This window comes from Heloderma suspectum, chromosome 6 (assembly GCF_057233095.1).
Source record: "Heloderma suspectum isolate Gila_16-S chromosome 6, 16-S_ref, whole genome shotgun sequence".
Lineage (NCBI taxonomy): Eukaryota > Metazoa > Chordata > Lepidosauria > Squamata > Helodermatidae > Heloderma > Heloderma suspectum.
Window position 1 is genome coordinate 120784540 of NC_139463.1, and position 27433 is coordinate 120811972.

General features: G+C 45.4%; 1 long non-coding RNA gene across 1 annotated transcript in view; it reads right to left on the bottom strand.

Moving 5' to 3' along the window:
• LOC146342915 (uncharacterized) overlaps positions 1–13112 on the bottom strand; it is a 70200-nt gene extending 57088 nt beyond the window's left edge. The window contains exon 1 of the long non-coding RNA XR_014784152.1: positions 12994–13112. This is a non-coding gene — a long non-coding RNA (uncharacterized LOC146342915). The remainder of the gene's footprint in view (positions 1–12993) is intronic.
• Positions 13113–27433: the final 14321 nt, after the last annotated feature.

The window sequence follows — 27433 nt, forward strand, 5'->3', positions numbered from 1 at the left end:
GGCGGGTCCCGGCGGCAGTTCGTCGGGTCTTCGTCAGGGGCGGGGGCGGCAGCCAATCTTTCAACCGGCTGCCGCCGCCATTACAAGTGCAGTAAAAAAAAAAAAAAAGTGATAGGCTACGTAACGATTAACGTAGCCTATCATGGCTAGATCTCCAAAGTCAGCCGTGATAGGCTACGTTAATCGTCACGTAGCCTATCACGGGTGACTTTGAAAAAAAAAAAAGTGCGTACGCAAATGGCGGCCCCCATAGGGAGCTGCCATTTGCGTTCCTTATTTGGTCCCTGTAGTCTACGTAAAGATTTACATAGACTACGGCGCAAATAAGGGCAACGCAAATAGCAGTCCACACAGTTTGCAGTCTGGGGAAATTAGTAGACCAAGGCACAGAATTACAGGCCTTAACAGAATTAAGATAAAATGTGGGGAGGCCCCGGCACCCTGCTGTGGGGACCATGCCCCTGTCGAGGAGTGGAATGCACAGACCCTTCACTCAGGTGGCTATTGGGGGGCACCATGGCACAGGCCATGCCTGCCGGTGCTGGTGGGCATGGCTTCATTCAGATGGGGCAGGGTCTCCTTCAGCTGCCATTCTGGAAGAAGACCATTATTGTGGCAACGGGCATTGTGCTGTATCCAACATTAGTTCAATGTGGCCCATTCCTTTCAGTGGGTCTAAGTAGGACTAACTTTGGAAACATCCCCTTGCACCTCACCTAGGGATGCTCATTATAACATGCATAGAGGCAATAGTACTATGAGCCATTTCACTATAAATTCTTAAAAGATACTCATCCCGCAGCCTCCTTAATTCCACAAGTAATTCCACAAATACGCACATTTTTCCCACAATTTTTACTGGACAGATCTCCACATTTCAAGCTATTCTGTTCAATTAGCTTTCTTAAAGATTTAATTTGTAGGGATGTACAAAAGTCACTTACCTTTTCGCAGACGTGATTCGTGGGGGGGGAGGCGCTCTGTCCCCCCCCCCCAGAATCCTCCCTGCCCGACTCCACTCCACGGAGTTCTGGCCGTGGACAGGCTGCTGTGGACACAAATGGCGGCCACTACACTATTTGCATTCTCCTTTTTTTTTCACCATAATAGCCTACGTAAATATTTACGTAGGATGAAATGGTGAAAAATAGGGAATGCAAATGGTGGCTGCCGTAGCCGCTGCCATTCGCGTATGCTGTTTTTTGTTTGTTTGTTTTTGGCTTGCCGTGATAGGCTATGTAAATACTTATGTAGCCTATTACGGCCTCTGCGGGGACACAAAAGACATCCCTGCGTTAGCTGTGATAGGCTACATAAATATTAAATATTTACGTAGCCTATCATGGCTATGATGAGGAAGCGAATGGCGGCCACAGGGCGGCCACCATTTGCAAGTCAGTGCGGACAGCAGCAGGTAAGTGCTCCGTTTCACGCTCCCTTCATGGGGGACGCTTCGTTCCACAACAGATTTCGTGGCACTGAAATTCTCACTGAGATCCGTGGCGGAATTCTCTGACATCCCTATTAATTTGTACCTCATGTGTGTCGAGTCTGTCTGCGGTCTTTGAAACCACCGCTTCTGTTTCTCTCGTCACTTCTCTTGCAGTTGCTCCAGTTTATCTTCCAGGATTTCCTTCCAGGCCATCAATAAATCTCATTTCTGTGTTGTTAACTGCTCAGTCATTTCTTCTTTTGATATCGCCATTCCACCGGTCTCCATGTCTTCTTCACGCAGCTGTCTCTTTGCTGGTTTCAATAAGTATTTTATTCCACTCCCAGTTCTCCCTGATAGATTCATTAACAGCTGCCTGGAATTTTGTTTCTAGGAGTTATTTTCTTCTTAGATAAACTTTCTTGGCTTGAAATATTTCCTGAGGGCAGGGAGCTCCAAGATCATGCCGCCATTGCCTTCGGGGTCCAAACTCCACCCACCCATTTGGAAAAAGCACAGCTCATGGATTAAAAAAAGTGGTGGAGAGTTCCCGTCTTCTGCAATCATCACTCTTTATGAGTTGGTGAAATTGTGCGCATGAGTGCGCGCGGATGTGTGTATCACTTTTGTATTCAATATATTCTCATATGTTGAGTAAAGCAAATATATTGTGCATGTACCGTAGGTCCATGTTTTGGTTGGATTGCTGCTAAAAGCCACAAGTTGGGCAACCCACTTTTCATGTTTTCATTGGCATCAGCCCCCTGCCAGTGCCATCCCTTGACTTACAAGTACTTGTGCATTCATTGCCCCACTCCTGGCTGCAGACACAGGCCCCAGGATCCAACCCCTTCAGCCCCAGTATCCAACCCTGAATGTACCACTGCAGCCTCCCAAACAGATCTGAATGTTCAGGTGAACACACAGGTCAGAATAGGGATGTATGAATTGACTCACCTGTTTCATTTCATGACATCCACAATGGGGGGGAGGAGCTCCATCCCTCCCCCCGAAATCCTCGCTGGCCGGCTCCGCTCCATGGCGACTCCGCAGAGCCCCCGGCTGGGGCAACCCACGGCAACATCTGGCCGCTGTTGGGCTGTGCAGGGATGCAAATGGTGGCCACCACAGGCGCCGCCATTTGCATCCCTTTTTTTCACCGTGATAGGCTATGTAAATATGTACATAGCCTATCACAGCTTCCGCAGGGATGCAACAGAAAAAAGAGAATCAACCATCTCAAAGTTCAACATTCACATATACTGATATCATTTTCCTCTGTTTCTTGTACAAATTCTATAAAAGGTTTCCAATCTATTTAACATACATTTAATTGCTGACCCTTCTTTAATTATAATAGTAAGTTTTGCCATCTCTGCCAGTTCCATCATTTTCATGATCCACTCCCTCACAGTTGGTATTGTTTCATTCTTTCACTTTGGTGCATACAGTAACCCTGCAGCCGTTGTCATATACAGAAAGAGGGTTTCCCCCTTCTCCTTTACATGTTTATCTGTTAGTCCCAATAAAAAAGTTTCTGGATTTAGCTCTATAGTAGCCGGGAGAGAGCAGAGGACTGGAAGGCCTGGCGTGCTATGGTCCATGGGGTCATGAAGAGTTGGACATGACTTAACGACTGAACAAGAAGTCTTTAATATTCTTTGAGCTAAAGACTGTATTGGTTTCCAAAATGTTTTAGCTTTTTTACAAGTCCACCATAAATGATAAAATGTTCCCTCTTGGTCTTCACATTTTCAACATTTTACAGAAACATCTTTGTACATTTTAGGCAATTTAAACGGTGACATATACCTAGGGGTGCATGAAAGTCCCTTACCTGTCCTCGAAGCTTTTCGCGGTGGGGGGGAGGCGCTTCGCTGCTCCCCCCGTGAAGTTCAGGCGGGGGGGGAGGCTTCCTGCCTCGCCCGGCCGAAATTCAGGCCGGGGAAGAGGCGCCTCACCTCGCCCGGCCGCGAACTAAAAAGTTTTTAAAAAAATGCCCCCGTGATAGGCTACGTGACGATTAACGTAGCCTATCATGGCTAGATCTGTAAAGTCAGTCGTGATAGGCTACGTAAATCGTCACGTAGCCTATCACGGGTAACTTAAAAAAAAAAAAAGCGCGTACGCAAATGGTGGCCCCCATAGGGAGCCACCATTCGCGTTCCTTATTTGGTCGCTGTAGTCTACGTAAAGATTTACGTAGACTACAGGGACCAAATAAGGAACGGGAATGGCGACTCCCTATGGGGGCCACCATTATCCGTACGCGCTTTTTTTTTTTAAGTCACCCGTGATAGGCTACGTGACGATTTATGTAGCCTATCACGGCTGACTTTGCAAATCTAGCCGTGATAGGCTACGTGAATCATCACGTAGCCTATCACGGGGGTGTTTTTTTTTTCTTTTATTGGAATGGCGGCGGTGGCAGCCGGTCGAAAGACCGGCTGCCACTCCCCCCCCGACGAAGACCCGCCGAACGGCCGGCTGGACCTGCCGCCGGGAGGGACATTCGGCAAAGTTAAGTCCCGTCCTGGGGGGGTGCGGGGGGCAGGGGGTACAGAGAATTTCTCCCCGAAACTTGTTCGGGGGGCCGAATACATTGGCGCTCGGCCCCCCGAAGTTTCGGGGAGAAATTCTCCGCCAACCCTACATATACCATCTATACATCACCTTATAAAAAATTCTCTTTAAGACTTGTACATAAAGAACATTTTAAATCTTTTCCCCACATACTTTCCCACTCTTCCATTGATATATTATGACCAACATTTTGTGCCCATTTTATCATACAATCTTTTACTTGTTCATCCTCTGTCTCATCCCTTTCATGGATCACTGCCTTGTTGTGGCGAAAGGGCTTGCGTAACTCAGTGAAGCCATAAGCTATGCCATGCAGGGCCACCCAAGACGGACAGGACATGGCAGAGAGTTCTGACAAAATGTGGTCCACTGGAGAAGGAAATGGCAACCCACTCCAGTATTCTTGCCAAGAAAACCCCATGGAACGTATCACAAGGCTAAAAGAGATGACGCCGGAAGATGAGACCCTCAGGTCGGAGGGTGTCCAATATACTACTGGGGAAGAGGAAAGGAAATTTCCAAGTAGCGCCAGAAAGAGTGGAGTGGCTGGGCCAAAGCCAAAAGGACACTGAGCTGTGGATGTGTCTGGTGGTGAAAAGAAAGTTTGATGCTGTAAAGAACAATATTGTTTAGGAACCTGGAATGTCAGATCAATGAATCAAGGTAAGCTGGAGGTGGTCAAACATGAGATGGCAAGATTGAACATCGACATCTTGGGAATCAGCAAACTAAAATGGACAGGCATGGGCGAATTTAATTCAGATGACCATCATATCTACTACTGTGGGCAAGAATCCCATAGAAGAAATGGAGTAGCACTCATATTCAACAAAAGGGTGGGAAAAGCAGTCCTGGGGTACAATCTTAAAAATGATAGAATGGTCTCAGTATGAATCCAAGGCAAACCATTCAACATCACAGTAATTCAACTCTATGCCCCACCCACTGAGGCCAAAGAAGCTGAGGTTGAATGATTCTATGAAGACCAACAACACCTTCTAGAACTAACACCAAAAAAATATGTCCTCTACATCATAGGGGATTGGAATGCTAAAGTAGGAAGTCAAGAAACCACCAGGTTAACAGGCAGGCATGGCCTTGGTGTACAAAATGAAGCAGGACAAAAGCTAATAGAGTTTTGCCAAGAGAACACGCTGATCATAGCAAACACTCTTTTCCAACAGCACAAGAGACGACTCTACACATGGACATCACCAGATGGTCAATATCGAAATCAGATTGATTATGTCCTTTGCAACCAAAGATGGAGAAGCTCCATACAGTCAGTAAAAACAAGACCTGGAGCTGACTGTGGCTCAGATCATGAGCTTCTTGTTGCAAAATTTCGGCTTAAATTGAAGAATGTAGGGAAAACCACTAAACCATTCAGGTATGACCTACATCATATCCCTTATGAATATAAAGTGGAGGTGAGGAATAGATTTAAGGGATTAGACCTGATAGACAGAGTGCCTGAGGAACTATGGACGGAGGTCTGTAACATTGTTCAGGAGGCAGCAACGAAATCCATCCCAAAGAAAAAGAAATGCAAGAAAGCCAAGTGGCTGTCTGATGAGGCTTTACAAGTGGCTGACGAAAGAAGGGAAGCGAAAAGCAAGGGAGAAAGGGGAAGAGATATCCAACTGAATGCAGAGTTCCAGAGAATAGCAAGGAGAGACAAGAAGGCCTTCTTAAATGAACAATGCAAAGAAATTGAGGAAAACAACAGAATGGGAAAGACTAGAGATCTCTTCAAGAAAATTGGAGATCTCAAGGGAACATTTTGTGCAAAGATGGGCATGATAAAGGACAAAGAAGGCAGGGACCTAACAGAAGCAGATGAGATTAAGAAGAGGTGGAAAGAATACACAGAAGAACTATACAGGAAAGATCTGAATGTCCCTGATAGCCATAATAGTGCGGTGACTGAACTTGAGCTGGACATCCTTGAGAGTGAAGTCAAGTGGGCCTTAGGAAGCATTAGTAACAACAAAGCTAGCGGAGATGACAGTATTCCTGCTGAGCTATTTAAAATCCTAAAAGATGATGCTGTTAAAGTTCTGCCTTCAATATGCCAACAAATTTGGAACACTCAACAGTGGCTGCAAGACTGGAAAAGTTCAGTTTACATTCCAATTCCAAAGAAGGGCAACGCCAAAGAGTGTTCAAACTACCGCACAATTGCGCTCATTTCACATGCCAGCAAGGTGATGCTCAAAATCCTACAAGCTAGGCTTCAGCAGTATGCGAACCGAGAACTACCGGAAGTACAAGCTGGGTTTCGAAGAGGCAGAAGAACTAGAGATCAAATCGCCAACATTCACTGGATCATGGAGAAAGCAAGAGAATTCCAGAAAAACATCTATTTCTGCTTCATTGACTACGCTAAAGCCTTTGATTGTGTGGATCACAACAAACTGTGGCAAATTCTTAAAGTGATGGGAGTACCAGACCACCTGACCTGTCTCCTGAGAAACCTGTACGAGGGTCAAGAAGCAACAGTAAGAACCAGACATGGAACAACTGATTGGTTCAAAATTGGGAAAGGAGTACGACAAGGCTGCATATTGTCACCCTGCTTATTTAACTTATATGCAGAGTACATCATGAGAAACGCTGGGTTGGATGAATCACAGGTCGGAATTAAGATTGCTGGGAGAATTATCAACAACCTCTGATATGCAGATGATACCACCCTAATGGCAGAAAGTGAAGAGGATCTCAACAGCCTTTTGTTAAGGGTGAAAGAGGAGAGTGCAGAAGCTGGTTTGAAACTCAACATTAAAAAAACGAAGATCATGGCATCTGGCCCCATCACTTACTGGCATATGGAAGGGGAAGAAATGGAAGCAGTGACAGATTTTACTTTCTTGGGCTCCAAGATCACCACAGACGGTGACTGTAGCCATGAAATTAAAAGATCCTTGCTCCTTGGGAGGAAAGCTATGGCAAACCTAGACAGCATAGTAAGAAGCAGAGACATCACCTTGCCGACAAAGGTCCGTCTAATCAAAGCTATGGTTTTCCCAGTAGCAACATATGGCTGTGAGAGCTGGACTATAAGGAAGGCTGAGCACTGAAGAATTGATGCTTTTGAACTGTGGTGCTGGAGAAGTCTCTTATGAGTCCCCTGGACTGCAAGGAGGTCAAATCAGTCAATCCTAAAGGAAATCAACCCTGACTGCTCATTGGAAGGACAGATACTGAAACTGAAGCTCAAATATTTTGGCCACCTAATGCGAAGAGAAAACTCTCTGGAAAAGACCCTGATGCTGGGAACGACTGAAGGCAAAAGGAGAAGGGGACAGCAGAGGATGAGATGGCTAGATAGCATCACCGATGCAATGAATATGAACTTGAGCACACTCCGGGAGAGAGCGCAGGACAGGAAGGCCTGGCATGCTATGATCCATGGGGTCACAAAGAGTCGGACACGACTGAATGACTGAACAACCTCTGTCTCATACCTTAACAGTAATTTATACAGTTTAGCAATGACATGTTCATCATTTGTACACAGTGCTGTTTCAAATTCAGATCCTGTTTGTTCCCTATTCAGGACTTTTTCAGTATTTACAGTTGAATAGCTTTTTTCTCCCTGAAACTGGGATATGTGGATGGGCTTACTGCCACATAGCAATCGATTCTATTGAGTTGAGTGGAAAGCTGTATGGGCTATGCAAAACAAATCCATCCAAGTGGTCTCAGAGGGATATAAAAAATAATGGAACTGCAAAACCACAACAGGATAGACATGATGCTAAGGATACATGTGGCAGGACGTGTTGCTATGGTTTATGATTTAGGTGCTCAGATCATGTACCCTTGTAGCTTCTAATGCCTGCCTTCAATATGAGAGTGAACATTACAACTCATTGACTCAGATGTTAATTTGTCCCCCCGCGCTTGGGAAAAACAAAACAAAACAAGCCTTTGCTCCTTCCCAGCTCACCAAGCCATGCATCAGCCACCAAACCCAGTTCCCACACCAAGTGAATCACCACAATTGGCTATTTAGAAGAAAGGAAACATTAACTTCTCCGATACAACTCCCTCCATCCCTTCTCTCTCAGACATGCACACACAGAAAGACGCAAATATGTAGAGTGAACAGAAATGCCGGGGATGACCAGATTTGTTTATTCCACTCCTTTGATCAAATACCCTTCCGAGGGATTGACAGATCAGTCCATTTCCAGTCCATCTCAGATTTTTCTGTGCTTCCTGGGAGAGCCAAATACATGCAGAGATATATGAGAATTTTGTTTCAGTTCATTTTTTATCACCATTTGCACCATTCTGACCTCCAAATTGACCAGTTCTGTCCTCCAGATCGAACACAGACTCTGATCAGTAACATAACCTACTCCCTCCTCCTTTGGAGAGTAGGTAACAACTTGGATTCTCAAAGTTTTTCATCCTGCATTCATAGCGTTCACTCTAATGCTGACTGAATTATGCAAAGCTAAGAGCACGCCCACTTGCTCCTTCAGCCCTCAAAGCCTCTCACTTTACACAGATGTCTCAGCACACCACACGGAGCCCTTTTGCACTCTAACCAATCCCTCCACTATGCCGTCTTTCTTGGGAATAATCATTGCATTGGCTGCCTCCTCCTCATGTGCGTTGGGCTTTACATTTGCAATCCACATGTCAATCCATTCCGGTTTGATATGATAACCTTAATGTCTCCTGTTCTTCTTCTTTCCTGACTATTCCAACTATTTCTCTCTTTTTTCCCTTCCCCTCTCAGGTGTCCTCTCTCAAGTGGTCCTGACCCAGTCAGATTCAGTAATGAAAAAACCTGGAGAATCCCATAAAATAGCCTGTGCTGTCACAGGGTTCAATGTTAACAGCTACTATATGGGCTGGATCAGACAGAAACCCGGCAAAGGACTGGACTGGCTTGTTAGCTACTACAGCTCTGGAAGCAGTTATTATTCCCCTACAATCCAAGGGCGATTCACAGCCTCAACAGATAGCTCCAGCTTCTACCTGCAAATGAACAACCTGAAAGCAGAGGACACTGCCGTTTATTACTGTGTGAGAGACACAGTGAAAAAGGTCCCATTAGACCTCAGACAAAAACTCTTCACTGCAGTTTAGGGAGAAATAATTCACCAGAGGTGGCACCAGAGAACACCAAAACAGAAATTCACACAAGGCAGAACTGATATACTAAGGAAGGTCACAGCGGAATACTTTGTAATAGTAAACAGTTGTTATTCTTTGGCCCAGCTCCAGCCTGCCCTGAGTTCCTCCAAGATCCTCTTTTAACAACGTCCAAGGCCAGAACAGAGAGGGGTTCCACCACCCTCTCTGCCTCCATTTTTTTTTCCTCTATGGCATACACAAAGAGTTCTCAATATTATCTTGAGGAATGTTTGGTAGTATTTTAAAGAAAGCTGAGGATGACAGAAGTAATTCAGGAGTAGCTCCTCCCATGACAACAGTGTGGTGAGGGAATGAATACCCCCCCCCAATTGGTGCTTTCCTTATGGCTCAGAAGACTAGATGGACTACATTGTTTTGCATCAAGCAACCTGATATACAGTGTCCCCCCCTTTTTTTCCTGCCCCTGCTCTGAACTTCCAAGAACTTCTGGACCCATGAAAATTGAGCAGGGAGACTTTCCCCATGGGCAATGGGGGCAGCGGGGGATATCACTTGCTTATTTTCTGCATGTGTTACTGCTTTTAACAGGCACAATCCTCTTAGTCTAGCCTCCCATTCACATTTCAACTTTGGGGTGAACACAGAAGTGAGAAGAAACCTTGGGCTTATTAGCATCACCATGACAGTAACCTGAGCAGGGGACTCTGGATCATGAAGAGATTGTATCCATGCAGAGACCACAAGATATCAAACAGATTGTTCTGAAGTTTCCATCAGAGTGAAGTATTTCAGAATTTACAGCTGAATTGCTTTTTCTGGGATTGGGATATGCATTTTTCTGAAATTGTAATACGTATGATGGATGGGATTAGTGCCCCACAGTAACCTATTTTACTATGGTTTAGTGGGCACCTTTATGGATAATATGAAAACCACTCCATCCAACTGGACTATTAACCAACACCCCCTCCCTCCCCATTGAACCATAGAGTTTCAATTGTACTGCAACAGAGGGAGTTCAGAGGCAGGGCCATCCCATCACCTTGTCTGAAAAATGGGTTCCATTTGGCCCCTCCTTTCCCTATACTGTTGCCATTCCAGATGGTCAGTAGAAGAACTACTATTTGACTTCACCTATTCTTGCCAAGGTTTGATTCTCCACCCCCCACCCCATATTCTGTCTCCACTGCACCCCCTCCCCCTTTTGTATCATGTATTTTTATGTTATGTTGGTGGGTAAGAAAGGTCTAGTTTTTTTCATTTTCAGTAAGCCCCACTGGGAGCCATTTTGGCCGAAGAGCAGGGTTAAAGTGCTTTAAATAAAGCGCTTTAAATAAATAAAGTGCTTTAAATAAAGTGCTTTAAATAAATAACGTGCTTTAAATAAAGTGCTTTAAATAAATAAAGTACTTTAAATAAAGTGCTTTAAATAAAGTGCTTTAAATAAATAAAGTGCTTTAAATAAATTAATTAATATGGAAAAGACCCCAAAGGTAATCTAATGCTTGATAGCTGGCCAATTCGTTTGAATTGTGCCTCAGGTTATATGTCCTCATTCAGTCTGCTACCGGTCCCTTTACTAATCAGCAAACTGATGACACCCCCCCCTTACAAGTCCCTTGACAACCTCCCTCTACAGCTTCTTTTAGATGTTGAAAAGCATAGGGAGCAAGGGAGAACTCTGTGAAACCACATAGCATGAAGTCAGTTTAGTTTTGTTTTCGCCACCAAGCAGAATTAGCAAGTACAGGGCCATTAACTCCTAGGGGTCAATATGAAGGAAGCATTATATGTTCTTCCTTGCAGGAGTACGATCAGATATCCATCTGTCATCTGTGGGAGTCTGGAGGGGATGTGAGAAGGCCAGAAGAGTCTCTCCGTCTCTCCTGCCAAGCCTCCAGCTGCTCCTTCAACAGCTACAAGATGAGCTCCAGGGAAGGGACTGGAATGGATTCCGTGGATATTTGAAAAAGCGAGTGAGCAACGGCGTACTGATTCAGTGAAAGTGCCCTTCACTATATCCAGGAAGAACCCCTCAAACATGCTGTATCTGCACATGAATAACCTGAACCTCGAGGACACCACTCTACATTACAATGCAAGAGAGACAGTGAGAGGAAGTGACTCTGAAGCCAGGCAAAACCCCTCCTTTTCTTCTTGTGGCTCTCTGGGGTGATTTAGCTGCAGACAGTAGATTAAATGGTAGAATGAGGGGGATGGAGACGATTAATAACAGGAGATCCCTCCACTCCTCAGGCCAAAGGTCCATCTAGTCCAGTGTCAGGTTTGCCACAGTGTCCAGACATGTTATTTGGCCACAGGACACAGTGAAAGCAATATCTTTCCTTTGCTTTGATCTTCCAGCATCTATTATCTCTCTTAACTCATCCGAAGGCTTGGATTTGTTCAGATTTAATGGCATTGATTTATGGGACAATATCACTTTATATTACCATAGATCTTTCTCTCCCCGCCCCCCCAGTTGCTGCGCTCAGAAAAACTCCCATTCCATTTCCATTTTCCTCTGTGAGAACTGCAGTGCCAGCCATCTTACTGGGGAGGGGAAATTTAAAAGAAGGAAGGTGGGGCTCTTAAGCATGCAAGTGATCCTAAAGGAGTTGCTCCAGGAGTCCAGGTCCTAAGTGGAACCGTGGCAAAGGGTGACCCTAATTCAAACCCACAAACATGTTTGAATATGCAGGGATTGAAGAGCTAAGCAGTCAAATGCCTTGATGGACACATCTGTCAGTTTTTGTTCTTGTGGTTGTTTTAAATGTGAAGTTCTTTTCATTCCCAGTATGGAGAACGTGGTGGATTTGGTAAATTCTCATGAAAATGAAACTGAAACAAAATGCTCAGCCATCCCTAATGGTCTCTAAGAGGGTGGATCTTCCACCAATTCGGTGGGGAGAATCGTTTCTGCTTCCAGGGCAGCTAGTTGGTTCCACAGCTCACAAAAGTTTTGTGTTGCATGAATGGAAAACAAGAACACACTGCAGCAAGGGATCAGCCAGGGCAAATCACTTTTCTGCAACGATTCCCAACATGGTATAAACATTTACAGAAATTGTGATATGCACAAAATGGTGGCCGTAAATAGAACAATTTGCACAAAATTGCAGGTGTGATTGTCATTTATGCCAGCAATTTTGTGCAAATTCTGCTTTTTACGGCCACCATTTTGCACAAATCACAATTTCTGGAAATGTTTATACCTACAATTTTGCACAAATCTCACCTTCTTTCCAATCTCTCCCAATTTCCCCCCTCTCCCCCCACTTCCTGAAAGGTTCTTTGCTCCTCCTTCCAAGAGCCATTGTCTCCTTCAGTTCTTTTTAATTTCCTCCTCCCTACTCTTATTGCCAAAGCTTATCACTGTAGTGTCACAATGGAAAGGAAAGTTTCCTCCTGTGCAAGCACTGGGACATTACTGACCCCTAGAGGGATGCCACTTTCACTGGCATTTTCATGGCAGACTATAGCGGGGTGGTTTGCCATTGCCTTCCCCAAGTGTCACAATACTCTCGTATATAAACACACAGAATATTTAGACAAATTTACAAATTTAGAGAGGAAGGTTGTGAGACCAAAACACACATACAGAGAGGGGGAGAGAGAGAGAGAGAGAGAGAGAGAGAGAGAGAGAGAGAAGAGCAAAACTGGAACAATATGAGAGGATAATTAATGTTCCTTATCTCCTCTGGGGTGGCCAGCCAACTTATTTCTTCATAAGCTGACTCCTTGCCTTGGATTCCCTCACCCTCAGTTTGTTTGATTTTTTAGAATCTGCCCCCCTGGAATCTGCAGCAGAATGGACTGCTCCCCCCCCCCACCCCATGAAGTCTGGTAGGGACAGACCCTACCTGGTGCCAGCTGGTCCTTGTCCGTCCGCTGCCATCTGCAGCCATCTGCTGCCAGGCTGTAGACTCAAATGGCGTCTGATGTAACGGACACCATTTGCGTCCCTGCCCTTGGCCGTGATAGGCTACGTAAATATTTATGTAGCTTATCACGGCAAAGAGCAGGGGCACAAATGGCGTAGCAAATGCCATTTGCATCCCTGATCTTTTTTGATTGGCTACGTAAATATTTACGTAGCCTATCACGGCCAAGGGCAGGGATGCAAATGGCATCCACTACGTCATTTGTGCCCCCACCCTTTGCCATGTTAGGCGGAAGTCCGGCTGTGGATGGGCCCAGCCCATGTAGAAATTTGAAACTCTCATGTAGAAACATTTGTTATCTTTTTTTCTCTTTTTATTTCCTCTTATGCTTGTAGTTGGCTGCCATATCTCCTCCCCCTCGCCATTGGAAATATGTCTACAGCCCTTTCTTCCCCTCTTTCTTCTTCTGGGATTTCAATCTTTAACTCACAGAACAGTCCCTCGATCCCAACTTTAGTTGTTACCAGATATGTTTGCTCTTTATGTATTATTGTCAGTTTGAAAAGGAAGTCCCAGAAATATTTAATTCCGTCTTCTCAAAGTTTTCTTGTAAAAGCACCTAGATTTTCCCTTTTCTGTAGCGTTTCTGGGACAAAGTCTTGTAGAAACATCACAGCCATGTCCATATACTACATTTCTTTAATTAGCCATATTTTTATCATTATCGTTTCCGTTAAAGACTAGTTTACAAAACAAATTATTATATCTCGTGGAATGGTTGTTTCTAACCTTCTGGGTCCTAGTGCCCGATGACCTCTTTCAAGATCGTCCATCTGTATTTTGCATGCAGGCAATAGTTCTGTGAGCCATTTCACTATAAATTCTTTAAAAGATACTCATTCTGCAGCCTCCATAATTCCACAAATAATACATTTTTCCTACAATTTCTACTGGACAGATCTTCACATTTCAAGCTATTCTGTTCAATTAGCTTTCTTAAAGATGTAATTTGTACCTCATGTGCGAGAGTCCGTCTGCGGTTTCTGAAACTGCCACTTATGTTTCTCTCATCCTCCCCTGCAGTTGCTCCAGTTGATCTTCCAGGATTTCCTTCCAGGCATTCAATAAATGTCATTTGAGTGTAGTTAATTGCTCAGTCAGTTCTTCTTTGGATACCACTTTTCCACCGATCTCGATGTCTTCTTCACTCAGCTGTTTCATTGCTGGTTTCATGAAGTATTTTATTCCACTCTCTGTTCTCCGTGAAAGGTGCATTAACGGCTGCCTGGAATTTTGTTTCCAGGAGTTATTTTCTTCTTAGATAACCTTTCTTGGCTTACAATATTTCCTGAGGGCAGGGAGCTCCAAGATCACATGGCCATAGCCTTTGAGGTCCAAACTCCCCCCACCCATTTTGACAAAATCACAGCTCATGGATTAAAAAAAGGGGGGCAGAGTTCCCATCTTTCAGGAACTGACCCTCCACTTGGCTCAAGAATGCTTACCTAGTCGGGGGCACTGTGGGGATCCATTGATCCAAATGCAAACAGGATTACCCCACGATGGCCATCCCTAAGACTGAATGGAGATCTAAACTCAGCTTACTTTATCTCTGCTGGAATCAACACTATTTATGTGTTGGTGAAATTGTGTGTGTATGTGTGGGTATCACTTTTATATTCAATTTATTATTTTGATAAGTTGAGTAAAGTAAATATATTGTGCATGTACGGTAGGTCCATGTTTGGGCTGGATTGCTGTTAAAAGACACAAGTGGGGCAATCCACTTTGCATGTTTTCATTGGCTTCGTTCCCCTGCCCCTCACATTCCAGGATTTACAAACATTGAGACATTCATTGCCCCACTCCTGGCTGCGGACACAGAATTCCAGTCCCAGGATCGAACCTGGGATGCACCACTACACCTCCGATACAGATCTGAACATTCAGTTGAACACACAGGTCAGAAGAACCTTTGGACTCAGAAGCATTACCATGACACTAAATACAGCAGGGGGCTCTGGACCATGCATAGAGTGTATCCTTGCAGTAGCCACAAGATGTCTGACTGGTGCTTCTGAAGTCATCACTCTTCAGGACTTTTTCAGTATTTACAGCTGAATAGCCTTTTTCTCCCTGAAACTGGGATATGTGGATGGGCTTACTGCCACATAGCAATCGATTCTATTGAGTTGAGTGGACATCTGTATGGGCTATGCAAAACAAATCGATCTAAGCTATTTCAGAGGCGTATAAAAAATAATGGAACCGCCATAACAGAAAAGGATAGACATGATGCTAAGAATACATGAGGCAGGAGGGATTGCTAAGGTTTATGTTTTTGGTGCTCAGATCATGTGCCCTTGCAGCTTCTAATGCCTGCCTTCAATATGAGGGTAAACATTACAACTCTTTGACTCAGGTGTTAATTTGTCCCCCTGCCCTTGGGAAAAACAAAACAAAAACACAACAACAAAAAAGGCTTTGCTCCTTCCCAACTCCCTAAGCCACATATCAGTCACCAAACCCAGTTCCCTCACCAAGTGAATGCCCTCAATTTGCTATTAAGAAGAATGACAACATTAAGTTCTCCCATACATCTCCCTCTATCCCTCCCTCTCTCTCAGACATGCACACAGTTGTTTGTTGTTCAGTCTTTCAGTCATGTCCGACTCTTCGTGACCCCATGGACCATAGCACGCCAGGCCTTCCTGTCTTGCACTCTCCCCCGGAGTGTGTTCAAGTCCATATTCATTGCATCAGTGATGCTATCTAGCCATCTCATCCTCTGCCATCCCCTTCTCCTTTTGCCTTCAGTCTTTCCCAGCATCAGGGTCTTTTCCAGAGAGTTTTCTCCTCGCATTAGGTGGCCAAAATATTTGAGCTTCAGCTTCAGTATCCATCCTTCCAATGAGCAGTCAGGGTTGATTTCCTTTAGGATTGACTGGTTTGACCTCCTTGCAGTCCAGGGGACACGTAACAGTCTTCTCCAGCACCACAGTTGGAAAGCATCAATTCTTCGGTGCTCAGCCTTCCTTATAGTCCAGCTCTCACAGCCATACATTACTAATGGGAAAACCATAGCTTTGATTAGACAGACCTTTGTCGGCAAGATGATGTCTCTGCTTCTTACTATGCTGTCTAGGTTTGCCATAGCTTTCCTCCCAAGGAGCAACAAGTGTCTTTTAATTGCATGGCTACAGTCACCATCTGTGGTGATCTTGGAGCCCAAGAAAATAAAATCTGTCACTGCTTCCATTTCTTCCCCTTCCATATGCCAGGAAGTGATGGGGCCAGATGCCGTAATCTTCGTTTTTTTAATGTTGAGTTTCAAAACAGCTTTTGCACTCTCCTCTTTCACCCTCAACAAGAGGCTCTTGAGATCCTCTTCACTTTCTGCCATTAGGCTGGTATCATCTGCATATCTGAGGTTGTTGATAATTCTCCAGGCAATCTTAATTCTGACCGGTGATTCATCCAACCCGTTGTTTCTCATCATGTACTCTGCATATAAGTTAAATAAGCAGGGCAACAATATACAGCCTTGTCGTACTCCTTTCCCAATTTGGAACCAATCGGTTGTTCCATGTCTGGTTCTGACTGTTGCTTCTTGTCCCTCGTACAAGTTTCTCAGGAGACAGGTAAGGTGGTCTGGTACCCCCATCTCTTTAAGAATTTGCCACAGTTTGTTGTGATCCAACAATCAAAGGCTTTAGCATAGTCAATAAGGCAGAAATAGATGTTTTTCTGGAATTCTCTTGCTTTCTCCATGATCCAGCGAAAGTTGGCGATTTGATCTCTAGTTCCTCTGCCTCTTCGAAACCCAGCTTGCACTTCCGGAAGTTCTCGGTTCGCATACTGCTGAAGCCTAGCTTGTAGGATTTTGAGCATCACCTTGCTGGGATGTGAAATGAGCACAATTGTACAGTAGTTTGAACTCTTTGGCATTGCCCTTCTTTGGAATTGGAATGTAAACTGACCTTTTCCAGTCTTGTGGCCACTGTGGAGTTTTCCAAATTTGTTGGCCTATTGAGTGCAGCACCTTAACAGCATCATCTTTTAGGATTTTAAATAGCTCAGTTGGAATACTGTCATCTCCGCTAGCTTTGTTGTTACTAATGCTTCCTAAGGCCCACTTGACTTCACTCTCGAGGATGTCCGGCTCAAGTTCAGTGACCGCACTATCATGGCTATCAAGGACATTACTATCATGGCTATCAAGGACATTAAGATCTTTCCTGTATAGTTTTTTCTGTGTATTCTTTCCACCTCTTCTTAATCTCATCTTCTTCTGTTTGGTCCCTGCCTTCTTTGTCCTTTATCATGCCCGTCTTCGCACAAAGCGTTCCCTTGATATCTCCGATTTTCTTGAAGAGATCTCTAGTCTTTCCCATTCTGTTGTTTTCCTCAATTTCTTTGCATTGTTCATTTAAGAAGGCCTTCCTGTCTCTCCTTGCTATTCTCTGGAACACTGCATTCAGTTGGATATATCTTCCCCTTTCTCACTTGCTTTTTGCTTCCCTTCTTTCCTCAGCTACTTGTAAATGCACACACAGAGAGAGACAAATATGGAGAGTGAGCAGAAATACTGGGGATGACCTGATTTGTTATTCCACCCCCTTGATCAAACACCCTTACGAGGGATTGACAGATCAGTCCATTTCCAGTCCATGTCAGATTTTTCTATGCTTCCTGGGAGAGCCAAAGACATGCAGAGATAAATGAGAAATTTGTTTCAGTTCATTTTTGATCACTGTTTTCCCCATTCTGACCTCCAAATTGACCAGTTCTGTCCTCCAGATCGAACAGAGCCTTTGATCAGTAACACAAGCCACACTCTGTAGTCCTCCTCCTTTGGAGAATAGGTAACATCTTGGATTGTCAAAGTTTTTCATCCCTCATTCATAGTATTTGCCGTAATGCTGACTAAGTTATGCAAAGCCCAGAGCACGCCCACTTGCTTCTTCAGCCCCCAAAGCCTCTCACTTTACGCAGGCATCTCAGTACACCACACTAACCAATCCATCCGCTAGGCTGTCTCCCCTGGGAATAGTTGTTGCACTGGCTGCTGCCTAATCCTCATTGGTGTTGGGCTTTACATTTGCAATCCATGTTACAATCAGTTTGGGTTCGATATGAGAACCTTAATTTCTCCTTTTCTTCTTTCCTCAGTATTTCAACTATTTATGTCTCTCTCTTTTTCCCTTTCCCCACTCAGGTGTCCTTTCTCAAGTGGTCCTGACCCAGTCACATTCAGTAATGAAAAAACCTGGAGAATCCCATAAAATAGCCTGTGCTGTCACTGGGTTTAGTGTTAACAGCTACTGGATGGACTGGGTCAGACAGAAACCTGGCAAAGGACAGGACTGTCTTGTTAGCTACTACAGCTCTGGAACTTATTATTCCCCTATGATCCAAGGGCAATTCACAGCCTCAAAAGACAGCTCTAGCTTCTACCTGCAAATGAACAACCTGAAAGCAGAGGACACTGCAGTGTATTACTGTGCAAGATACACAGTGAGAAAGTTCCCATTAGACCTCAGACTAAACCCCTTCACTGCAGTAACTTTAGGGAGATTCTCTGGATTCACCCGAGGTGGAACCAGGGAACAACAAAACAGAAATTCACAAGGCAGAACTGATATACTAAGGAAGGTCACAGCGGAATACTTTGTAATAGTAAACAGTTGTTATTCTTTGGCCCAGCTCCAGCCTGCCCTGGGTTCCTCCAAGGTTCTCTTTTAGCAATGTCCAAGGCCAGAACAGAGAGGGGTCCTGCCTCCCTTTCTGCCCATTTTTTTTTTTTTCTCTATGGCATATACAAAGACTTTTCAATATTACCTCAAGGAATTTTTGGTAATTTTTTAAAGAATGCTGAGAAAGACAGAAGTAATTCAGGAGTAGCTCCTCACATCACAACAGTGTGGGGAAGGGAATGAATATCGCCCTGCCCCATCTTGGTGCTTTCCTTATGGCTCGGAAGACTAGATGGACTGCATTCTCTTGCATCAAGCAGGCTGATATACAGTGTGCCCCCCCTTTTCCTGCCCCTGCTCTGTACATCAAATAACTGCTGGACCCATGGAATTTAGCAGGGAGACTTTCCCCATGGGCAGTGGGGGCGGGGGAGGGATATCACTTGCTAATTTTCTGCATATGGTGCTGATCTCAACAAGCACAGTAGGGGGCAATCCTCTCAGACCAGCCTCCCAATTCACATCTAAACTTTGGGGTGAACACAGAAGTGAGAAGAAACTTTGGACTCATTAGCATCGCCATGACAGTAACCTGGGCAGGGGACTCCGGATCATGCAGAGATTGTATCCACGCAGCGACCACAAGGTGTCAAACAGATTGTTCTGAAGTCTCCATCAGACAGAACTGTTTCAGTATTTACAGCTGAATTGCTTTTTCTGAGATTGGGATGTATGCATTTTTCTGTAATTGTGATACGCATGATGGATGAGATTTAGGGGTGTACGAAACCCCGCTTACCTGGCTCCGCCGGGTTCCGCTGGAGGGGAGGTGCTCCGTCCCTCCCCCCGGAATCCTGGTCAGCTGGCTCTGCTCTATGGGGATTCTGCAGAGCCGCTGGCCGCCTCCGCCAGCAGCCGGACATCCAGCCGCTGGCTAGCAGGGACGCAAATGGTGGCGGCCGTAGCCGCCGCCATTTGCGTCCCTGTATTCAGCCTTGATAGGCTACGTAAAGACTTACATCGCCTATCATGTCGGGGTTAAAAATGAATAAATAAATAACGCATACGCAAATGACAGCGGCTACGGCCGCCGCCATTTGCATTCCTTATTTTCGCCGTCTTAGTCTATGTAAATATTTACGTAGACTAAGACGGCCAAAAATAAGGAATGCAAATAGCAGCGACCGTAGCCACCACCATTTGCGTACACGTTTTTTTTTTTAGCCAGACATGATAGACTACGTAAGTCTTTACGTAGCCTATCATGAATGGGGGAAAACAACAACAACAACAGACTGCACATGGTGGCAGTGGCGGCAGCCGGTCAGAAGACCAGCCGCCGCCTCCGCCGGAGTCGCCGCTGGAGCCGCCGCCGTCCGGAACAACTGCCCCAGGTAAGTCTCATCCCGGGGGGGATCTGCGGGGGTGGGGGGGTGGCAGGCCGTTCCACCACGGAGTTTGGGGGGCCGAATGCACTGGCAGTTGGCCTCACCGAGATCCATGGCAGAATTCTTTGACATCTCTAATGAGATTAGTGCCCCATGGTAACCTATGTTACATTGGTTTGAGTGGGCACCATTATGGATAACGTGAAAAGCACTCCATCCAAGTGGACTATTAACCAACACCACCTCCCTTCCCATAGAACCACAGAGTTTCAATTGGACTGCAACAGAAGGAGTTCAGAGGCAGGGCCATTCCACCACTGTGTCTGAAAAATGGCTTCTATTGGGCTCCTCCTTTCCCTATACCTTTTCCATTCCAGACGGGCAGTATAAGAACCACTACTTAACTTGACCTATTCTTGCCAAGGTTTGAGTCTGCACCACCCAACCCCATCTTCTATCTCCACTGTGCTACCGCCACCCCCCCCCCCCGCTGTTCTATCAGGTATTTTTATGTTATGCTGGCAGCTAAGAAATGTCTTGTTTTGTTCATTTTCGGTAAGCCCTGCTGGGAGCCATTTTGGCTGAAGTCCAGGATTTAAGTGCTTTAAACAAATAAATTAATTTGGAGAGGACACCAGAGGTAAACTAACCCAACAGCATGCTTGATAGCTGGCCAATTTGTTTGGATTATGCCTCAGTTTATATGACCTCCTCACTCAGTCTCCTACTGGTCCCTTTTCTAATCAGCAAACTGATGCTAATCAGCAAACACACACACACACACATCCATTACAAGTCCCTTGATGACCTCCTTCTGCACCCTACCTGGTGGCAGCGGTGGCGGCAGTGGCGGCAGTGGCGGCAGCTCCGGGCGGTTTTCTAGCTGCTTCTGGGCTGTGGCCACAAATGGTGGTCGCTATGCTGGCCGCCATTTGCGTCCCTGCCAAAGTGTGATAGGCTACGTAAGTATCTACATAGCCTATCACGGCAAAAGGCAGGGACGCAAATGGCGGCTGCTATGCCATTTGCATCCCTGCCTTTTGCTGTGATAGGCTACATAGATACTTAGGTAGCCTATCACGGCTTGGCAGGGAGGTAATAGGCTAACGGCCGCCATTTGCGTCCCTGCAGAGGCCATGATAGGCTTTAGAATCCAGCCTCACTGGAGTCTGTGGTGGAATTCTCCAACATCCCTAGCTACCAGATATGCTTGATCATGGGGAAGCCAGGACTTCCAAACCACACGTGCTCTTCATTCTCAAAGAGAACCAGACTTCAATGGCCAGTGTTCCCCTTTTATCTTGAGGGATATGTAGATCCATTATGGTATGAACTGCTCAAATTGTGCATTAGTAATAGAAAGATCATGTGTTAGGGTTCCAAAGACAATGTTTGCATCCAGGCAATGATTTCAAAAGGGCCGGGTTGGTGCTTTTATCATGATATTTATGTAAATTTTCAGAGACAACTTCCTCTTTAAAGCTGAGATGCACACTCACTGCCCCAGCTGCATCATCCTGTGAAGTTGGAACCACCTTTCATTCAACTCTTTCAAGCCATTACAAGCAAAAATGACATTTTTGCTTCAATTTGCTTTATTTTCAGCAGTTGTTGGAGGTAAACTTCTCCTTTCACCTAAAGGTACATGCTAGGCATTCTTAGATACACCAGGTTGTGTGCGTGGTTTTTTTAAAACAATCCTTTCTTTCTAGGGGTGCAATCAGAGATCCAACTGATTGAGTCTGGAGGAGATGTCAAAAGGCCAGGAGAGTCCCTCCGCCTCTCCTGCCGAACCTCTGGCTTCACCTTCAGCAGCTCTGTAATGAACTGGGTGAGACAACCCCCTGGAAAGGGCTTGGAATGGGTGGCCTTGATAGATACAAGCTCCACTCCAATTTACTACTCAGATTCAGTGAAAGGGCGCTTCACCATTTCCAGAGATGATTCGAACAGCCTGTTGAATTTGCAAATGAACAACCTGAAGTCAGAGGACACCGCTCAGTATTACTGTGCAAGAGACACAGTGAGAGGAAGTGGATCTGAAGCCTGGCAAAAACCCTCCTTTCCTCACAGCAGCTTATGCCATTAGAGCTTTTCTAAACAAGCCATTTATTGTGTGTTCACAATTCCCTATTAACAGTTGTTTAGTGCTTCTTTAGACAATGCCACGGCCCTCCAGTTTCACTGCTGCTTGTAAGCACCACTTTCAGTATCACCACCATCATCATCATCATTTTAAGAGCAGCGAAGATTGGGTAATTTCTGATGGTGAAAGAAAACACTGTTTCCATGTGTGTATTTGCACTATTCCGCTATACCACAGTGGCACCTAGAGGTTATGCAGTGCTTGGATCTCAATTCTGAGACAAAACCGGAAGTGGATATGGCAAATTAACAGCCTCGTGCAGAAATGCACTTCCCTTCCATCACACTGGTGTGCACGTTTCTGGTGACAAACCTTTCACTATATTCACTCTAAAAGCATAGATAGTAAAACACTAAATTGAGCTAATGAAAAGGCTTTTTTCTAAATTTGGGGACTGTTAAATTGATCCGTTAATTTGCAGTCATATGTCCCTTATTCCCAGGGGTGATATTTTGTGATAGAACTTAAGTAGTTCCGGAGTTTTGTATCCCATATTAGTTGTTTAATAATTAGTTCAGCTTTAAGATATCCAAGGGGTATTAAAATGCCACTTATGAACCCATACGTCAGCAATTTCTGTCAACAGCCTTCTGCATGTTGACTGAAAAGTGTCTGCTAGGGTCAATTAGGCCAATCCTGTAGAGAAAAGGACAAGTTTGAACCAAATGTTTATCAAATAAATCCATGCACAGGCCTCCCTAGAAATTAGGCCCACCTCCAGACGTAAGGCATACATTTATGTATAACCCACCTTTTTTCTGGAATATTGTAATGTTTGAAACTGAGAATTTTGAACATGTTTTTGTATTTTTATTCTTTTCTCTTTTTTAGGTTTTGTAATATTTTTAGTTTGTTTCGTTTTGTGAAAATTCACAATAAAAGATTAATTAAAAAAATGCTTAGCAGCTCTCTGTGACCTGCTTTTTCAGTCCTTTATTATTTTTGTAATGTTTCATTGGTGTAACCTAGGAGTGCACGAAAGCCACTTACCTCGTCTCGCAGCTTTTCGTGGTGGGGGGGAGGTGCTTCGCTGCTCTCCCCCCAAAGTTCAGGCCGCGGGGGGAGGCTTCCCGCCTCGCCCGGCCAAAATTCAGGCTGGGAGGGAGGCGCCTTGCTTCGCCCGGCCGCGAAATAAAAAGTTAAAAAAAAACAACGCCCCCATGATAGGCTACGTGATGATTAACATCGCCTATCACGGCTAGATCTGCAAAGTCAGCTGTGATAGGCTATGTAAATCGTCATGTAGCCTATCACGGGTGACTAAAAAAAAAAAAAGCGCGTACGGCTAATGGCGGCCCCCATAGGGAGCCGCCATTCGCGTTCCTTATTTGGTCACTGTAGTCTACGTAAATCTTTACGTAGACTATGGCGAAAATAAGGGCAATGCAAATAGCGTTGCCCTTATTTTCGCCGTAGTCTACGTAATCTTTACATAGACTACAGTGACCAAATAAGGAACGTGAATGGCAGCTCCCTATGGGGGCCGCCATTAGCCGTACGCGCTTTTTTCTTTTTTTTTTAAAGTCACCCGTGATAGGCTACGTGACGATTTACGTAGCCTATCACGGCTGACTTTGCAAATCTAGCCGTGATAGGCTACGTTAATCATCACATAGCCTATCACGGGGGCGTTGTTTTTTTTTTTTACTTTTATTGGAATGACGGCGGCGGCAGCCGGTCAAAAGACCGGCTGCCGCCCCCGCCCCTGACGAAGACCTGACGAACCGCCGCCGGGACCCACCGCCGGGAGGGACATTCGGGAAAGGTAAGTCCCGTCCCGGGGGGGGGGGGTGCGGGGGTGTGTGGAGAATTTCTCCCCGAAACTTCTTTGGGGGGCTGAACACATTGGTGCTCGGCCCCCCGAAGTTTCGGGGAGAAATTCTCCGCCATCCCTAGTGTAACCTCTTCTGAGAGATTCAGGGGAAGAGAAGATATTTTGTAATGTCATTGGTGGTGGTGGTGATGATGATGCCAGAGGAATGCAGTCCTGTGGATGTCTACTCAGAAGTAAGTCTCCCAGGAAAGTGTACACATCATGGCTGGAGAACTTCTGGCCCTACTTATCCCATCATCACCATTGAGTAAGGCATGATGGGAGATATAGTCCAACAACATTTGGAGGGCCAAAGGTTCCCCTACATGGTGTTTTAAATTCTAGCCTTAGGCAGACACTGGCTTTCCCAATAACACTACTAAATTTCATGGCAGTGGCTCTTATCGTAGTCCACATAACAATGGTTATTTTCTGAACCCGATACCTGCCTGTAGTCTCAGATCTAAACTCTGGGTTGAACACAGAATTGAGAAGAAGCTTTGGGCTCATTAGCATCGCCATGACAGTAACCTGAGCAGGGGACTCTGGATCATGCAGAAATTGTATCCATGCAGTGAGTGAGCACAAGGTGTCAAACAGATTGTTCTGAAATCCCCATCAGACAGAACTATTTCAGTATTTATAAGTGGTCCTGACCCAGTCGATCCAGTAAGGAAAAACCTGGAGAATCCCATAAAATAGCCTGTGGTGTCACTGGGTTTAATGTTAACAGCTACTGGATGTACTGGATCAAACAGCAACCTGGCAAAGACAGTAATGGCTTGTTAGCTATGATGACTCTGCCAGCGATTATTATTTCCTTACAATCAGAGGGAGATTCACAGCCTGAAAGGACAGTTCCAACTTCTACTTGCAAATGAATAACCTGAACAACCAGAGGACACTGCTGTTTACTACTGTGCAAGACACACTGTGAGAAAGATCAACTCGGATCTCATCCCCAAACCCTTCACTAGTTCACTCAAACCCCAAACTTTAGAAAAGAAATCACCAGAGGTGTCACCAGAGAACCACAAACCACAAATTCTTAAGGCAGAACATATGTACTGAGGAAGGTCATTAAGGAACAGGTATAAATAGTGAATTGTTGTTATTCTTTGCCCAGCTACTTCAAGGAAACGATTCTAGCCTTGTCAGAATGTTGAGGAAAGTGGACACAATAATGTGGTACAAGGAATAAATACCCCTCCCCCAGTTTTCCTTCAATGTGGCTCAGATATCTAGCTGTCTTTCCCTCTTGTACATATAGCTACACTGACACACATTGTGGCCACCCTTTTCCCCATCCTGCTCTGCCCCACTCTGTCCTTCTAATAACTACTGGACCCAAATAAACTAGGCAAGGGAATATTTTCCCAGTGTTGTTTCTCCATGCAGGGGGGAAAAACCAACATCATTACCTGCATGTGTTGCTGCCCATGATAGGCACAAGAGGGGGCAATTCTCTTAGAATAGCCTCACATACAGATCTTAACTTTGGATGAACATCGAGGTCAGAAGAACCTTTTGGACTCATTAGCATTGCCATGACCGTAACCTGAGCAGGGGAGTGTAGATCATGCAGAGTGTGTCTCCTTGCAGCCACCACAAAGTTTCTGACAGCTTGCCTGGAAGTCTTCATCAGACAGGACTCTTTCAGTATTTACAGTTAAATGGCTTCTTTCTGAAATGGGTTGGTTACCAGTGAACACAGTTCATGGAGAAAAATCAAATCAAACGAAAGTCTTAACTTATCTGAATTTGTTCTTTGAAACATTCAAAGTGTTACATATTTTCCCTTTACAAAACTTCTTCAAATATAATGTTCTTGGTGTAAACTCCAGAACGGACACCATAGCTTCCTGGGTCTGGTCCATCCAATTTTGAGGCTTGCCAATGAGCGCACATGAGTCATGCCTACGTAGAGTTGTCCATGGCAGAAGAAGACAGGTGTAGGCAGATAGATGCCAACTTGGCTTGCCTGGCTGCAACATGCGCCATGCCAGGACCCCATCCGGCCTCACTGTGAAAGTGCAGCAAAGGGTCAACCAAAGGGTTGCCCTGACTCTCTTAGGGATGTACGAAAGTGACTTACCTTTCTGCGGATTATGCTGATGCTGGGGGGGAGGCGTTCCGTCCCTCCCCCCGGAATCCTGGTTGGGGGGGGGAGGCACTCCGTCCCTCCCCCCCGGAATCCTAGCCGGCCGGCACCGCTCCGCAGGGATTCTGCGGAGCCGCCAGCCGGATCTGCCAGCGGCTGGACATCCGGCCACTGGCTAGCAGGGACGCAAATGGCGGCCATGATAGGCTACGTAAATGTTTACATAGCCTATCACGGGTAACTTAAAAAAAAAAAAAAGCGCGTACGCAAATGGTGGCCCCCATAGGGAGCCACCATTCGCGTTCCTTATTTGGTCGCTGTAGTCTACGTAAAGATTTACGTAGACTACAGGGACCAAATAAGGAACGGGAATGGCGACTCCCTATGGGGGCCACCATTATCCGTACGCGCTTTTTTTTTTTTAAGTCACCCGTGATAGGCTACGTGACGATTTATGTAGCCTATCACGGCTGACTTTGCAAATCTAGCCGTGATAGGCTACGTGAATCATCACGTAGCCTATCATGGGGGTGTTTTTTTTTTCTTTTATTGGAATGGCGGCGGTGGCAGCCGGTCGAAAGACCGGCTGCCACTCCCCCCCCGACGAAGACCCGCCGAACGGCCGGCTGGACCTGCCGCCGGGAGGGACATTCGGCAAAGTTAAGTCCCGTCCTGGGGGGGTGCGGGGGGCAGGGGGTACAGAGAATTTCTCCCCGAAACTTGTTCGGGGGGCCGAATACATTGGCGCTCGGCCCCCCGAAGTTTCGGGGAGAAATTCTCCGCCAACCCTACATATACCATCTATACATCACCTTATAAAAAATTCTCTTTAAGACTTGTACATAAAGAACATTTTAAATCTTTTCCCCACATACTTTCCCACTCTTCCATTGATATATTATGACCAACATTTTGTGCCCATTTTATCATACAATCTTTTACTTGTTCATCCTCTGTCTCATCCCTTTCATGGATCACTGCCTTGTTGTGGCGAAAGGGCTTGCGTAACTCAGTGAAGCCATAAGCTATGCCATGCAGGGCCACCCAAGACGGACAGGACATGGCAGAGAGTTCTGACAAAATGTGGTCCACTGGAGAAGGAAATGGCAACCCACTCCAGTATTCTTGCCAAGAAAACCCCATGGAACGTATCACAAGGCTAAAAGAGATGACGCCGGAAGATGAGACCCTCAGGTCGGAGGGTGTCCAATATACTACTGGGGAAGAGGAAAGGAAATTTCCAAGTAGCGCCAGAAAGAGTGGAGTGGCTGGGCC